This window comes from Callithrix jacchus, chromosome 13, assembly GCF_049354715.1.
Source record: "Callithrix jacchus isolate 240 chromosome 13, calJac240_pri, whole genome shotgun sequence".
NCBI lineage: Eukaryota > Metazoa > Chordata > Mammalia > Primates > Cebidae > Callithrix > Callithrix jacchus.
Window position 1 is genome coordinate 110,523,264 of NC_133514.1, and position 17,333 is coordinate 110,540,596.

General features: G+C 34.2%; 2 long non-coding RNA genes across 2 annotated transcripts; one reads left to right on the forward strand and one right to left on the reverse strand.

Moving 5' to 3' along the window:
• Positions 1-255: 255 nt before the first annotated feature.
• On the reverse strand, positions 256-7,443 carry LOC118146926 (uncharacterized). The gene is made up of 3 exons (XR_004733090.3): positions 7,199-7,443; positions 1,022-1,089; positions 256-638 (listed from the first exon to the last, which is right to left on the reverse strand). It is a non-coding gene; the product is annotated as an uncharacterized LOC118146926 (long non-coding RNA).
• A 1,878-nt stretch (positions 7,444-9,321) lies between these two features.
• Positions 9,322-15,320, forward strand: LOC144578888 (uncharacterized). Its single transcript, XR_013525353.1, has 2 exons — positions 9,322-9,617; positions 13,386-15,320. It is a non-coding gene; the product is annotated as an uncharacterized LOC144578888 (long non-coding RNA).
• The last annotated feature ends 2,013 nt before the right edge of the window (positions 15,321-17,333 follow it).

Sequence of the window (17,333 nt, forward strand, 5' to 3'; positions counted from 1 at the left end):
GTGGTGACCGTAACTGAGGGAGGTATGCCTACCTGCCTGTGTGCAAATGCTTTCCATCGTACCAATTCATAATCCTATCCTGTGTTCATTAAGAGGGCTGCTGGCCGAACTTCTATGGTTACATTTTATTTTAAATTACTTCATTATATGTAATTAAGAAAGTAAAGGTATATATTTGTAAACATACATGATGTATATGTTTCATCATATATGAAAGTAAACATATAATTTTTAAAAAAATCAATGAGCCTATAAAATAGATTAATAGCAAAGATAATTCAGAAAATAGTCTCTTTACAGTTTGATTCTGTCTCTTATTTGAGAGTGTTAATAAGTCTGAGGGTCAGTTTGACTCTTCCAAGGTTTATTGCTTTCAGAAGTCAGTGAGTTTCTTTTCTACATCTAATTTTCTGAGTGATAAATTGATGGGTATTCCATGTACTTCTTCAGCATCTTGTTGAATGTCTTTATACAGATTCAATATTTAATGAGAAATCAATACTTGCAAGGTACATTTTCTTTTACTTCTTTCGCTTAGGGGTCTGGGTGGCTACCAAATCACGAATATCACCAAAACCACAATCTCCATCATCACTCAAACAACAGGAATCTCCTGAGTGCCTGCTTCATGCTCAGCACTGTGAAAATTGCGTTGAAAAAGAAAGGCACACAGAGAATTCAAAATGATTTTATATTCTTGAGAGGAGAGTTATCGACATAGCAAAGGCTAATGAGAGTATAATATGAATGGTGTTTTACAGTCAGGGAATTCTAGAATTTTTGATCTATCTCCAACAAGCTGGTTACTCAAACTCCACCGTTAATAAAGTCAGACTTGCCAATTGGCACTGGAGAATTAAATTATATACTGCATTTAATTATGTAGATTGGTGCCTGATATATTTTAGGTGCATGCTTAATAGTAAGGTGATAATAAATAATTTGATTAACTAATGTAAATATGTATTGTAAAGACCACTACATGCTGAGAGAAAGACATAGCTCCTATATCTGAACCTACCATTTACGGGTTTGCTTATTGTTGTCATCGCTGAGTTATTTAGCATCTTAGATTCCCAATATTCCTACCTGTAAAGTCAGAACAAGGGTTAGTCAGTTGATCTTTAATGTTCTATTATGAATGTATGTGCACAGACTTTGAATTGAATTTCAAGTCATTCTAGTCTTTGTAGTTCACCCATAGCCCCAGCTCTCAAGGAGAAGCCCTGTCCTCTGTGTTAACTGTCCAGAAGTGATGAAAATTACTGGTGGCTGATGTGTGGAATCTGCATATGCCTTTTTAACATTAATTTTCAAGGCAGTTTTTCAGACCAAAATGTTCTGGCTCCTGTTGTTCTACTTTGTCTTTTAAGAATATGCCCAAGAGGTCATATATGCTTCATTTGTTTCTCTTTTTAAATATCACTGTGTTGTATTCTAACACAGAGTATCCCTCTTCTCCTGAATGTCACAACAGAAAACAGAAGAAGAAAGAATTCCTCCAGGTTCCCTCTCTCTCAGTTTCTTAGATCTTATCTGTTTATTTTGATGTAATTAATAAAAATAATTGAAGAAGCAGGAGATGACAATGACTAAAAGCTTGAAATTATAAAGCTCAAATTGATAACTTTGACATACCTGTATGTTATTGAAAGCCTTTGGATTCTGTTTGTTTCTACTTAAGCTGAAACTCACTAAATTGTCAGTTTTCTTTTTCTTCCCTGACTTTCTCTAGAATACATTAACCTCTTAGTTTCAAAGAATTAAATTAAGATCTTCAATTACAAAGATTTAATGTGTATGAATAAGGGAAGAAGGCACAATTCATGGCCAAATGCAAAATTTTACTTAGATTTTTAAATTTAATTCTTTTTAAAATTCCTTATTAAATTAGAGTTTAACCTGATACCGGCACACTTCTTTCGATCCATAAAGTACAATCCTGACGTTTTCTAGTGAAAACATCCATATTTGTACTGCTCATCACATTCTCAGAGAAATAAAAAAAAAGAGAGAGAGAAACACAGGAAAAGAAGTCAAGCATGGTTTCTTAGTTAAAGTTAAATAGTTGTTTTGAAATTTTCAAAATGACTTATTTTTGTCAATGGAAAACGTGAGCTTTTGTTAATATTCTCTTTTCAAAATACTTCTAATATATATTTGACTCATTTAATATTACTGTTATATTACTTTCTTAATAATTGCTTGTTTTCACTACAACAACTATTTTACTCATGAGCATTTATTAATAGATGCAAAGCTCTATGGCGATCATTTCATTTGTGTTTTCTTATTTAACTTTCACATCATCCACATAGGACATGTACTTTTATCATCTCCGTTTTAGTCTGCTGCAACATTTCTAGTGATCTTTTCCACCAGCCTATCTAAGAATTGGTGTGTCAGGTATGCAAAAATCAATTTCCAGCAATCAAATACTTAAGCTAAATAGATTTAAAAGAGAAAGTATAATCAATCCATCTCAAATAGAGTCAGTGGACTAATAAGCATATCATCAGAGATGCTTCTAAGATTCTTGAACATCCTTCTTTACTTCAGAATGGCAGCTTTATTGGGAATTAACATTCAAACATGAGGCATATATTGCCTCCAACAACAATAAAGCTGGTATTCTCAGTTAAACATCCACGATGTGCTTCATTCAATATATTTCATCTTACTGTCAGATTTTTTAATACGTCTCTGAGCACACTTCATAATTTTTGAAGGATATTACAAACTAATTTATTTCCTGTAAAGCATGCTTTCCTTGCATAATAAGAATGACGATGCATCTTTATGACTTTATGTGTATTAATCAAGAGCTTTTTTATAATGGAATTTTCTCTGTTCCTAATTCTGCTTCACATATGCAAAGAGAATGACAACTTGAAGTCAGTTTCTACAATTAACTTTAAACACAAAATATCTTAAGTGCATAAATACATTAGCAACTTTTTTATCTTAAGAGCATAAATATATTCGCAACTTTTTTATATTGTAGTAGAAAAGCTATTGAACTTAGTGGAGAAATAAAGACTTTCTCCTTCAATGTACTTATTAGGAAAAGTTTGGCTTCATTAAATTTAGTAATGAACTGGTACATGTTGAAAAATCCTCTAAGTGTTAAAAAGGAAAAGCCACAAGTGTTCTTAAAATGTGTAAGAAAGGAAATATTCTAGATATCTTAGGAAGATTACTATTACTTGAATATAATCATAATATTGAGGTAAGACTTACTGACTATATTTTCATATCTGTGGAGACTCTGCCTAAAAGCTTGAACATATTATAGATATTTAACTAAACATTTTACTTTCTGCTCCATTTCACCTATAGTACTAAGGAAGCAGAATCATTAAAGATCTGCTCAGGTCAGGAAATGTTTGTCAGCCTATCAGAACTGTCATCTTCTCCCTGTTACAACTCACTGTACCCTCTGAGAGCAATAGGTTTGCTTATTTTCTCTTTCCAAATCCACATGAGATAAGAAAAATAAAACAAAACAAGACAAAGTCTTCGGAGTCAGAAAGGTTTCATGCAAAATTGATTATAGTCAATTTTTATTGTCACTTAAGCAATTTTCAAATCTGTCCCCTTCTTCAAATGGTATTATTGCTTGTTTGTTCATTGTTTATCCAACGGATATGATTATCATCTTTCTTATAGTCAGTAATTCCATTTCGTGTAAGGAACTACTACAAAATAAAGTCTTAACACAACCATTTCTTTTTATTTTATTTTACTTTTTTCCCAATACGTCTTTTTCACTCCTAACACAACCATTTTATAATTAAAATTAGTTACTCCTTTTTTTAACTGAAAAAAACTTACTTAGCTGTTTACAAACAAGTTTGTATATTTAAATTAATTTTCGTCATTTAAATATAATTTACAAAGGAAGAAGCAGGAACATTGAAATAGTAATGCTTGGTAAGAAATGAATGGCAATTTTATTTCAAACAAATCTATGAGATATTAGTGTTTACGTTTTGTTACTTTCTGATCTATACAAAATTCATTACATTTTTGTTTTCCAATATTATACAGATAGGTTTCCACAGTAGCTTTCTACAATGGGAGTCTCTTCGGAATATAATTCTTCATTATTTATCCCTAGATTTTCATTTAGGCACAGATTTTATTCTTACATGCCCCTCAGGACTACTTTCATTAGCTCTGAGTTCATTTTTTAAAGAATATGACAGGAAGCCAGCAGGTAAAATCTTAAAATTGCTATGGCAATGCCTTTCCTTGGTCTTTCAAGGTTTATGTTTTCTAAAGGAGACTGAATACCAAGAGTGACATTCACACTGATTTCAGATCACTTTTGTTAGTCTTCAGAAAGAAGACTGATTTACCATGTGTGGGCAGTCCTTCCTTATGTTTCCACAATAAACTCTTTAAGAGTAGGATGGGTATTTTTAACACCATCCAACCCAGTTTGAATAAATGCCTTCTTTCAGTATGTTTACTGCAGAAAATAGCCCCAATATACACAAAGCACTTTCAGAATTCCTCCCTGCTCTATTTTGTATAAGGAAGTGGAAGACCAGGTCCAAGACTCAGTTATTTTATCAAAGAACTGTGACTGTGAACAAAAGGGTCAGCCCGCATATTTTAGTTTCTCATTGGCAAAAAAAGTAGAAAGGATAATCTCTCTGAGTTTGCTTCAATCTTACATTTCAAGACTTTTAACTGGAAAGATTTCAATATGAGAAGCTTCTTTTTCAGTCTCTTCCAAACCTTATCTTATTATCAACAGACTGTTGAATTGAATAGGATAAAGAAATTCATGAAATTTTTATGCCGAAGAGGGATATAATGGCACTCCCCTCTCCTTTGGTGTTGGTAGGTGGCAGTGATGAAATATATAAATACCATCTCAGGGCTTTATACCATCAACTGATCAAAATCAGTCCCTGGACTCCTCTTATTGTCTCCATGAGTCGCTGCCCATATTAGAGTCTGATGTAAGAATTAGTCACTGTGAGACATTCAAAGGATGTTAGAAAATGTAACTATAGTAAGCACTGATACATGAATGTATACATGGGGTATAATATTTCCCTTATAAATATAATGTGATTAATTGTTGAAAGGCATAAAAAAGGATTTAGGTCTCAGGAAAAGAAATTGTGCCATTTTATAATAAACTTCTGAATCATGTAATTATTGATATATGTTAGCAATAGAACTAAACAATATTTTTGTAATTTCCAGTTTTCATTCTACAAAAGTCGAAGCTCTATCTGTATGTATTACAATGTCTACATTTTGAAGTTAAGAGAAGGAAGAAGATGCATGAGGATTTTACTTGCAGACAGGAGTGGTAGATGAAACTTATAGGTGACAGCGATGAGAGAAAAAAATGATGGTTGGATATTGTGAGAGAGCAAAGAAATGGGAAGGAGAAAAAAGACAAAAGATGCAAGGTATGAAGTAGGGAATCATAGTAAATTACAGAAATGGCTAAAAGCAAAGTAAATCATCTGTGAGCTATAAGCTTTTCCTAAGGATCTATTATTAAATTATTTCCCTTGACTCTGAAATGGATTCTCCTGCTGGGTCAATTTATTATGTATTTTGTCTTGTCAATTTTTAGTCTAGGCATCTAGTAATTCTAATTACAATAATATTATGCCTCTCCACACCTCTCCAATGAACATTCGAAGATGTAAAGGTATTATGTTTATAGCCAAATGCTGTTCAGTTATTTCAGTAATCTAAGTAAAAATTTAAAGCATATATAAAATGTTTTACGGTATACAAAATTTAAAACATATATAAAACATTTTACAGTATACAAAAATGAAAACATATATGAAACTCAGTAGGCACAACAATAAATGCCAAGTATGTGAGTGATTTAAGGAATAAATAAAGCACATCTACATGACAGTCAGTAGACAGAGCAAAATTAATAGCAAGATTCTTAAGATTAACTCTTCATGCTTTTCTATAACATTGTATAAACTTTTTAGTAACGAATACTGAAATAAATTACCTGCATTTATCACCCACCCATGATTCATTAGTTTAACTCAGAGATCGGCAAACTCAGCCTGTGGGCTCAGTCTATCCTGCCATCTGTTTTTGACAGTTCTTTCCTCCATATCTGTAGTTTAGTCATCTTTAAGTGTACAGTTAGTATCTGAACCACTTTCTATCTTCTATTCTTTCATAGAAAATGAGAGCCAGCGAAATAAAATTGTGTTAAGACAAAAAATGACAATAATAAGCTGTTCCTAAAAGTCCAGTGGAAATAAGTTCACTATCTAGACCTTAAGGACATTTAGAAGTTAAAAAATAAAAAGGCTTATTTATTTATTTTGCCTTTGGTCAAAAATAACAATAATCATACTAAAGAATCCATATGGTTAATGGTAAAACACATGAAGAAGAACTGAAGCATCTGATAAAGTTCAAATCGCAACTCCCCCCCACCATTTATAACTTTTTGCCTTTGCTTTTAAATCTATAAAATAGTGATTTTAATATTTTCCTCATAGATCATTGTGCATATTACATTAATATAGAAAAGGTACTTAAAATATAATCTAGTACATAGTGTACCCTCAGTAATATTATATATTATCCATCATCATATTGAAAGTCAACTATACTATAACATTTGATGATGACATTTGAACATTTCTGTAAAAAGAAAAATCAGCTGCAATCTCAAATCAATGTTTGATGTTGCAGAATTAAAATGATGCTATTATTGGAACTGTTTTACCTTTGTAACACTTAGCAATGATTTTGTGTCTGATTTCTCACCAGGACAGGAAATCAGTTAATTTCAGCTTAGTGGTTTCTTTCTCCTCTTAAATAAATATATTTAATAAAATTAAATCACAAAAAAAGTAAAATCTCAACTTTGGTATTAAACTTCTCTAGATGAAAAATACAAAGAAATCCATAAAGGTAACATCTTTCTTTTTTCTCTAAGTCACTACTGTGACTTCCTACTCTGATTATATTAAGGAAGTAAAATATTCTACTTCATTTCAATTTACAGCAATTTTGATAATATGTTTTGTTTCCAGGACACATAAGTACACGATCTAACTCTCTAGATCAAGAAAGAAAAATATACTCTGTCCCAGAATTATAGGTCTAAAAGGTCAAATTGTAAACCATTCTTTTACACTGAAAATAGATGATAAAAGCTTTCAGTCTTGGGTGTACTCACCAATGGAAAATGCAGGGGAATTGGAGAAAAGGAGCTTATGTACTATATCAAAAGACAGGGGCTTTGAATGTGGCAGTTGAAGTTACTGTTGCCAGGTGACAGGTGACAATGGTGAGAATTCGAAAGATGCTGGCAAGTATGTCAATTTTGCCTGTTTTCTTTCATTATGTATTCATTTTGTATACATAGATATTTTTCTGAAAAGACATGTAAAAATAGAAGAATAGCAGTAAATACTGTGTCCATTTTATGACACCCTATAATTTACCAAAGCAGCAATTGTTTATTCTCTGTGAAGGTACAGACAACCTCCCTCTGTTTCCGTTTCTTATTCAGGGGGATGCTGCCATGCAAGGGCTTGTGCCAGAGCCTCACCTGACCCATGCAGCTTCCCTGGAAGGGGCCCGCCTGGCTCCCGCTGAGAACGCTGCTGGTCTGCATGCTGGGCTGGGAGCGCTGCTGCTTTTTCAGTGCCCTCAGCATTTTCCCCAAACCCAACCATACTGGAATCTGGCTCTTGTTTAAGCCATTTTAAAAGTATTCCATGGTTGCTGTTTAGATTTAAATTTGGTGACTGGACTCTCTTCTTTCAGATGCAACTGTCAGGTTGGGATACTTCTTGACATCTTCAACCCTTGGCGGCTTTCGAAGTATCAGGAGTCCTATTTCAATTTAGGCTTGTCTTTCTTTTATTTCTTTCTTCTTTTCATTCATTCTTTCTTTTGTTTTTTTCTTGAGGCTTCATTTTGTTCAAGGTCACCAGCATGTGATGCTTCAGACATTTTCACATGATAGATAATGTGTTTCTCTTTGTTATAGGAAGGATCTGAAGATAAAACTTCAAAAAGTTACACATTAACACCCTCAGGCTCTGCTGATGGAGAAATTCTTCTTCATAGGGTCATAGGTTTAGCATGGAAGTATCGTTAGGGGTTGGAGACAGTGCTATATGTAATGTCTGCCAAACAGCATCACCACTGGTCTCCAAGATAACGCTTGCACAGGAAGGGAGTTGGTAGCAGCACTAGCCATTACAGATACATTATTTGTTTTTCACCACTATTTCTCCCTGTGAGAACATGTCAGCTGATTTTACCATTTCTCTTAGAAGACAAATGTTGGTCCAGGTGGAGTAACCAGATCCCCACTTAGGTTGCTTTTGTATCTCTGAAATATTATTATTCTCTGGACCTTGCAGTTAAGGAAAATCCAGCCTGATAAATTCAAATTCAGGATTGGTGAAAGTCCTACTTTTTGCAGTGGTTCTGGATTTCCTGTTTGTTTTTGTTGCCTAGGCTGCAGGGAAGTGGTTAAATCATATCTCACTGCAGCCTCAAACTCCCAGGCTCAAGGGATCCTCCTACATCAGCCTCCTGAGTAGCTGACACTACAGGCATGCCCAGCTAATATTTTTATTTTTTGAAGAGGGTAGCCTCACTGTGTTGCCCAGGTACTCTAACTCCTGGACTCAGATGATCTTCCCACCTCAGCCTCTCAAAATGCTGGGATTATAGGTATGAGCCACCAAGCCTGGCCCTTGTCTATTTATTCATGATATTAACCATCTGATTTCAAACTATCTTTGGCATGAATGGACAAATGGCGTGAATGTTTGGCTGACTTTTTCTCAGATGATATAGTTCCATCAGCCCTTTTACTGTCAAACTTTTGCGCATCACACTGTTTTTTTTCTCATTGTCATTGAGTTTTGTTTCTTGTGGAAGATGGCACATGGAATCCTTTTAAGGCTTCACTGTTTGAAAGCCTTGGTAACAACTGGGTTGGTTATAATTACACTGGGAGCATGTATTGAGCAAGATTTTTGTGTAGAGTCAGGGTCAAAGGAGAATAGGCTTACAGATGAAGAGTTATCTCAGAAGATAAATTCTGAGGTGCAAAAGTTGAAGCTCCTAAGGCCTTATTTTCAGAATATATTTTCTGCTCTGTCACTCCTGGTTCCAGAACAAATACATAGCGTGTGGCTGCACATCTATGGAAGACACATGCTTCTGAGGACTCTGATCATGCCACATTGGGCCCAGATAATCTGGGAACAAAGGGTTTGACATCTACTGACAACATAATGATGTAGTCTTCCAGCTCACAATGTCCCACCAGGGAGCACAGGGTAGGCTGTGTAGGGGTAGCCAGCAGCCAGCCTATAGGCTCGTCCTGATTCTTGATGTCTGATTTCTGCAAGATTCTTATCATCAGCCTCCCTTCTTTTCTCTACCCACTCCCACCTTTAAGGCAATAGTCACCTTCAAGAATACTTTGTTCTCTCTCCTCCAAAAGCAGCACCTTTCCAAGATTGCAACCATTAACCTCATGTACTTCCCAAGTTCCTTCCCACTGACTCCCTGTTGCCAGTGTTGAGCTCTGCCATGTGTCAGATGTAGTATGCCAGTTTCTACTCAGGGTAAGCTCTTTTATTCCAGGGAATACTTTGGTTGACATCATCTGGGCTCTAACACTCCATGTGCTCTTTCATGTACATTTGCTTTTGCATAGATACTGCCAGTTTCTCTAATCTGGCATGGGATATATAGCACCTATGAGACTGGGGGACAGATGTTTTTACCTGTATCACCACTATCACCTGTAGTGATGCTATTATTTAATATATTTATCATCTGTTTAAGATATTTTTCATTGTATAATTGTTGCCTTTAAATCTGGAAATTAGCAAACATTTTAGGAAACCTTTTCTTTCCTAAGCCTTATACTGTTTACTGCAGTATTTTTAACCTTTATCGATCAATTAATGAACCAAAAATTTCCATTAAACATTCATCACAATAATGCCATTGGCATCAGCACCCCACTACATCCCTTAAAATTTGGGACGAGTTTATTGGCCTAGAGACATTAATAATAATATGGTTTTGGGAGGGGAAATTACTTCTCATAATTACCTCCATAACAGACCAACACTAGAATACCACCTAGCACATCATCTGATATCAAAATAGCTGTGTGTTTTATTCTTTCTTAATAACTGATGCTAGAATGATTGTTAAATTTTCCTCTAGCAACTTTTTCTTTACAGAGGCTTTATGATTTGAAAGCCATGTAACAGAAACCCTTAATATTTTCTCATATATACATTTTTATTTTCAGAGTGATTCATGCACACACAACAGTTTTAGTGCAATCAAAACTTCACGATTTCCATCATAAAGCATTACTAACTAATCTTTGAGGAATGGTAACTTTTTGTTCATCTTCTAAACTTTCTCATGCATAAAAAAATTAATCTTGTTTTGTATGCTTAATTCAGTTACACCTTTATGTATTTCAATTTACTATTATTTGTTCCAAATATTTGAATACAAGCATTTTTTAAGACTGTAAGTTTCATTTATTTTCTCAACAAGGCTTATCTTGTTCAAAGATGATATTGTCGTTGCAATATAAGAGAAAACAATGATGATAAAACATAGCATTTTTAATCAATGTAATCCAATTCAGAGTTTGAAATGTGACTGAAGCAAACTCCACATTTTCTCCCTTGAAATCACACATTGAAACGTGTGTTGGCACAGAGATGGGAATACATGACAGCAGGTTTTCTATTTTGGTGGTGGATTTTAAGTAAAACTGGAATTGTCATAATAAGAAATATTAAGTTCATGAAAATTCAGAAAGTAATGCATACCTTTATCTCTCATTAATATTCATTAAAATTACATTTTAAATTGTTTTTATAGTTTTGTTTGATTATAAAATAAAGTTTATAGTTTATTGCAATGCATTAGAAAAATATATATAATGTATTTGCTACAAATTACAAAATGGTAAATTTCCCCCCAGCTTAGCACTTTAAAACAACCATTTTATTTTCTTCATGATGTTTTGTTCCAGGAATTGAAATGTGCTTGGCGGGGGAGTTCAGATTAGAAAGAATATCTCATATAGCTATAATCAGATGTTGCCTTGGGCAGCAGTTCACTGAAGTTTCTACTTGGCTGAATGTTTAAGATCGTCCATTGAATCCTAGCATTAGAGGCTGGCTGGCTGCAGTAAGTTCAATGGTGTTGCTGACCAGATCACCTTCGCTTTCCAGCATGGTGGTTTGAGGATAGTCAAATTGCTTGCATGTTGGCTGCATTGACCTGAGCAAATGTATAATAACCAGACAGAAGCCGCCTGGACTTAATTGGCCTAGCCTCAGAAATCATATAGCATTATTTCTTTCTTAATTAATTGTGGAAAAGGTAAACCAAGATTCAAGAAGAGGAAACATAGACCCTAGTCTTCAAGATATGGCTTTAAATATCTTTGGTAAAACAATCTGGCATAATAAGTTCTATTGGTGTATTTTAATAGTAATATTTTGATTAAACCCATTGCTACTTTTTTTAAAAAAAATTGAGAGACAAACACTAATATGAGGTTTTTCTTTAAAATTGTATCTATACCTTGCTAGGTCTGGAGAACATTGATATTCTGCTTTGCTCTATATGTTGACTGCTACCATGATTAGTTCACTTTTTAAAAACTTTCAATATTTTATTTTTTATTAACAAATAATTTTACATATTCATGGAGTACATATTTTGATATGTACAATGTATAGTAATCAGATAAGGATAACTAGCATGTCAATCATCTCAAACGTTTATTTTTATTATTTTTATTATACTTTAAGTTCTGGGGTACATGTGCAGATGGTGCAGGTTTGTTACATAGGTATACATGTGTCATGGTGGTGGTTTGCTGCATTCATTGCCCTGTTATCTACATTAGGTATTTCTCCTAATGCTATCCCTTCCCAATCCCCCTACTCCCTGCTATTCCTCCCCTAGCCCCCCACCCCCCCAGGCCTCAGTGCACGCACGACGTTCCCTTTTCTGTGTCCATGTGTTCTCATTGTTCAACACCCACTCATGAGTGAGAACATGCAGTGTTTGGTTTTCTGTTCTGTATCAGTTTGCTGAGAATGATGGTTTCCACTTTCATCCATATCCCTGCAAAGGACATGAACTCATCCTTTTTTATGGCTGCATAGTATCCCATAGTGTATATGTGCCACATTTTCTTTATCCAGTCTATCATTAATGGGCATTTGGATTGGTTCCAAGTTTTTGCTATTGTCAACAGTGAACAAAAGATATAAATAGACACTTTTCAAAAGAAGACATTTATGCAGCCAACAAACATATAAAAAAAGCTCATCATTACTGGTCATTAGAGAAATGCAAATCAAAACCACATTGAGATACCACTTCACACCAGTTAGAATGGCAATAATTAAAAAATCAGGAGACAACAGATGCTGGAGAGGATGTGGAGAAATAGGAACGTTTTTACACTGTTGGTGGGAGTGTAAATTAATTCAGTTACTGTGGAAGACAGTGTGGCGAGTCCTCAAGTATAGAAATAGAAATTCCATATGACCCAGCAATCCCATTACTGGGTATATACCCAAAGGATTATAAATCATTCCATTATAAAGACACATGCACACATATGTTTATTGTGGCACTGTTCACAATAGCAAAGACTTAGTTCACTTTTAATGTGGACATGATTTTCCCCATAAAGGTGGTGGCTGGTTACTATCATGTATTTGTATCCCTTGCCGAAACTTTAACCATACAGATAGGTAAATAAATACAACAGTCAACATAATACAGATGATTAGTTTTACTATAAAATAATGACATAAATATTGCAAAGACATAGATGATTTATGTTTAATTTCGATGCCTGATTGCTTTCAGAGGAGTTTTGGGATCAGAACAGACAGGAACAAAATGTTACCGAATTGTATCTTACTGTATATTGCTTTATTTAAAAAGCAGACAGAGTAAATATGACAAAATGTCAACCAGTATACGTTCAGGGTTATGAGAATCTAGTTTACTCTATCTTCTTTTATATATTTTCAAAAATACTCAATATGATGTAGAATATTGATAATAGTTATAGATGTGTATAATAAAATATTCTTTAACATGTAGAATTTCACTTTTAAAATGCAAGGTATAATTTTAAATATATCTTATTTTCATTTTGTCTCCTTTTTAAATATGTTGTACATATTCTTTTATCTTAATCCTTTCCATATATTTAAAATATGATGTCAACAATTTAAACAAAACAAATTATATTAAATTTCAATTTAATTATATGAAAATATTGTACATATCTTTACAGATCATTTCTACCTAAATAATTGCAGGTACAACAATGTTATCTTTCTGCATTTATCATTCCAACCTAAGCAGTCATGGCTTCTTGCATTTGAAAACATTTCTTTCCTCCAATCTGTAAGACTGCCAAAATCAGAAGAGAGCCAGACTAATGACAGCAACTAGACTCGTTGTGTCTGGAAGGCACTGATAATGCTCCATACACATTCATGACATCTGTGTAACTGAAAACAGGATACTTAAATGAATCTTGGAATCATAAAAGTGTAACAAGCAATTTCCCATTTGTCTGCTGTGTGAATTGGTTCTACTTTGCCTTGTCTACCTTGCATTAGTCTCTGAAATCAGTATGCATGGAAAAAGCAGATCATTTTTAATAGGGTCACTTTATTAGCTTAAGAGCTAAAATGTTATCCTAACTGAATACTGATTTGTTCTCAAATATAATATAAATGACTTCCTCTTGAAGGGTCATTTGGATCAATATTGAATCTGCCTTAGGGTCTTTTTGTAGTGGTAATAGGATAATGGTGAGAGGTGCCATGTGCTAAGAATTTTAACTGAGTTCATGTTAGCTAACTAGTTCTTTAGAACCTAGAGGAAAATAGAACACGACCTAGAGAAGGCAGGAAAAAATAAAGTCTAATTCCAGTTTATGACAGTTTGTCAAATTAGACTTTGTCAAATATGTTCACACAATCTTATTTTACAATTCTTGTGTACTTCTCCACTTGAGTTTTTTGGTACTATAATATTGTCATCTATAACCCATTACATATTTTGGACCAAGTATTAAGATCAATTTTCTTAAAGAAAAGGGTTAGGTTTTTTTTTTTCTTTTTCTTTTTCTTTTGTTTTTGTTGACTTTGCAGTGTCTGGGTCTTCCATCATCTAATAATAATGGTGGGCATTAAAGTGCTAATTATGTGCTAACATTTAGTTCACAACATATTAGGTAGACATTTTTGCCCACGCACTTTAAAAAATAGATTAGAAAATTGTAGCCTGTATCAAAGTATACAACTGTCAGTTGTTGCAGTGTAAGCTCAAACTGCATTCCAGATCTAAACTCTAGGAACTTAAATGTTACTTCACATCACCTCTCTAATTTAATCAAATCTCAAATCCCACAGGTAGGCATTTGTCTCTTTGTCCTTCTCTTTCCATTCTCATTTCTAAAAGAGTCTATCCATACCATTATCTTCATTTTTCACTCCAAGCCTTTTGACAGCCTCGTCTTCGATTCCAGTCCCGATCTCGCATCCTAGGTCTGATCTTACATCCCGGTGTCCAGATAGTCTCATCACTTGGAAAACCTGCTGTTGTCTCAGAGTAAACACAATTCAGGTCAAACGCATTTTTTTTCCATCTGTAATATTTTTTTATTTATTTCTCTATCCATGTTTTTTATCTTTAGTAAATCCACACAATTTCAAGAATTTCTGCATGATTTCAAAATTGGTTAAGATGGAAAGCAATATGAAGAATTCATGTTGGGTTCATTGTTCAACTCTTGCTGTGATTGGACTCATGATACATGCCAGTTTATGCTTGCATGGAGTGTAATACACTATACTCAGTGAAATGTATCTTAAACATTTAAATACACAAACAATTGCATAATTTAAACTTATGATTGCTATGAGCAAAAAATTATACATTTCTATTTAATGGCATGATAAGGGGGAAATTTAAAATGAAAATCATGCAATAAGTAATAATAAGAGGGTTTACAAGGAGGAGGCATCATACAAATCATCTCAAGGCAGTAATACATAAACTGAGACCAGAACGATGCCTACAAATACGATGAATTCTCTCTCTCTCTCTCTCTTTCTTTCTCTCTCTCTCTCTCTTTCTTTCTCTCTCTCTCTCTCTCTCTCTCTCTCTCTCTCTCTCTCTCTCTCTCTCTCTCTCTCTCTCTCTCTCTCTGTGTGTGTGTGTGTGTGTGTGTGTGTGTGTATTTAGTTGGAAAGCATGGAAAGAGATTTGAAGGGTAATTTCCTGGTATTTTCCTTGAACAATTAGTTTCATACATAGTGGTGTCTTCCACTGAGCACTGAAAAAGAACATGATTTTTGTGTTGTAATATCAGTAACAATAATTCTTTCTTGAGATGACTTTTTTCTCATATATGTTCCTATTGTTGAATTCTTATCTGGGGTCTCACATTACCTACAAATTACTTCACTACCACAGCCCACTCACTCTTAATTTTAATTTCCTCATCTGCCGTTTTCATATTCCTAAACATGCAATTTGACATTATTTGAATTTCAGAATCTGTGACAGATTCCTATTATTTTAGGAGTAGAATATATATTTCATTCAGTGTTCTTAATCCACTGATGCTACATGGACTGTGCCTTTATGACCTTAGGGTTTTATTTTTCCTTTGGTTATGAGGATGCCATTACATTGATATTTTTCACTTACGAATATATACCAAACTTAATCTCATTCCCCAGAAACTGACCCAGGTTTTTAGTACTGTAGAAGATTACATTTCCCTCCCCACTTCTTTTCTTAGTAACCAGCATATCCTTCTGGTTATTCTTCAGGTTTCAGTTTACATATCCTTCAGTTACATATCCTTGAGACATTTTGCTTCATTCTGTCCAAACTAAATTATGCTCCCTTATGATACCTATATTTGTTTCACAGCAATAATTGTCATTTTAAATTATGCATTTATTTGCATGTTTGTGTATTAAAAGTTCATTTCCCAGGCTATAATTATATGCCATGAGATAAAGACCTCTTCAATTATCTAGCACGTACTAAATACTCAATTATAGAAGAAAAGACTCAAGGAAGGCATAGTTTATGGGCTCTTCGTGCAGATAACATACTTATTCATATTTCTCCAAGTTTGATTATATAAATACTTTTGACAGAAACGCTCTCCTCTCCATTTACTCATTTTATGTTCTATCCATTCTTTTAGATTCAAACCAAGTTTAGATGCTTCATCATGTCCAATGCTATTTTAAATAAAATGTTTTTATACCAATTTCTATGGTGTTTGTAGCCATACTTTACAATTAAATAATCATTCATGTGACATTTTCCAGGGTTTTCTTGCCAACACTGTGAGTACTCAGTGATTGATGCCTGTATTTTCTACTTTTATATATCTCTCAAAATCCAGAGAACTACTTAAGATAAATAGTGCTTTTTAAGAAATGGCTTGAGTTTTAAATTTTGACTTCACCTAACATGTCATTTAAGATTCGAATAAAAAGTAGAAATTAGCCTGTCCAATTCAGGCATCTACAAGAAAAGTAATTAAATACCCAACAATGTAATGAGAAAAGTAAAATGATAAATTACAAATGAAATCAACAAGGAGTGGAGAAAACTCCACAACCAGCCTAGAAGTAAGGAGAGGGAAGAGTTTGAATTGGGAGCTGTGGTTCCAGCAATGGGAGAGACAACTGGTACGAACTGTCATCTTCAAGAGAGAAATGAAACCACTGACATCCCTGACTCTAGCAAGCAAGAGATCAAGGGGAAAAAGACAACATTCTCATTCTTCTTTCCCTCCACAACCTCCAGCTTATGTTTCTCATTGACTGACCCCAAACCAAAGACAGGGCAGGGCAGACATTCCTTTGTTTTCATAGTAGCCAGCAGCCCAGGAGATGAAGCAAAGTGAAGACAGGTGAGCTGAAGAAACAAGGAGAATCTCCAGGACCATGATATTTCCAGTTTTCCTGCCATAACACAGAGGTCTGAATATATGTTGGCAACAGCAAGACAAATGTTTCTCTCCTGTATAAGTCTCCAAAGATTGATAGTCCAGCACTGGTAAGTTCCCTTTGTTCTTCTAAACAGAAAGCTTCTCCCTCTGCACCCAAAGATCCTGCCAACAGTCTTTATCCTAGGCAACAGGAATGAGAAAAGCAAGCACACTGCTTTGAAGAGCTTGACGTGAAAGGAACACCTGTCACTTCTCGTGTGCCATTGTCCCAAAC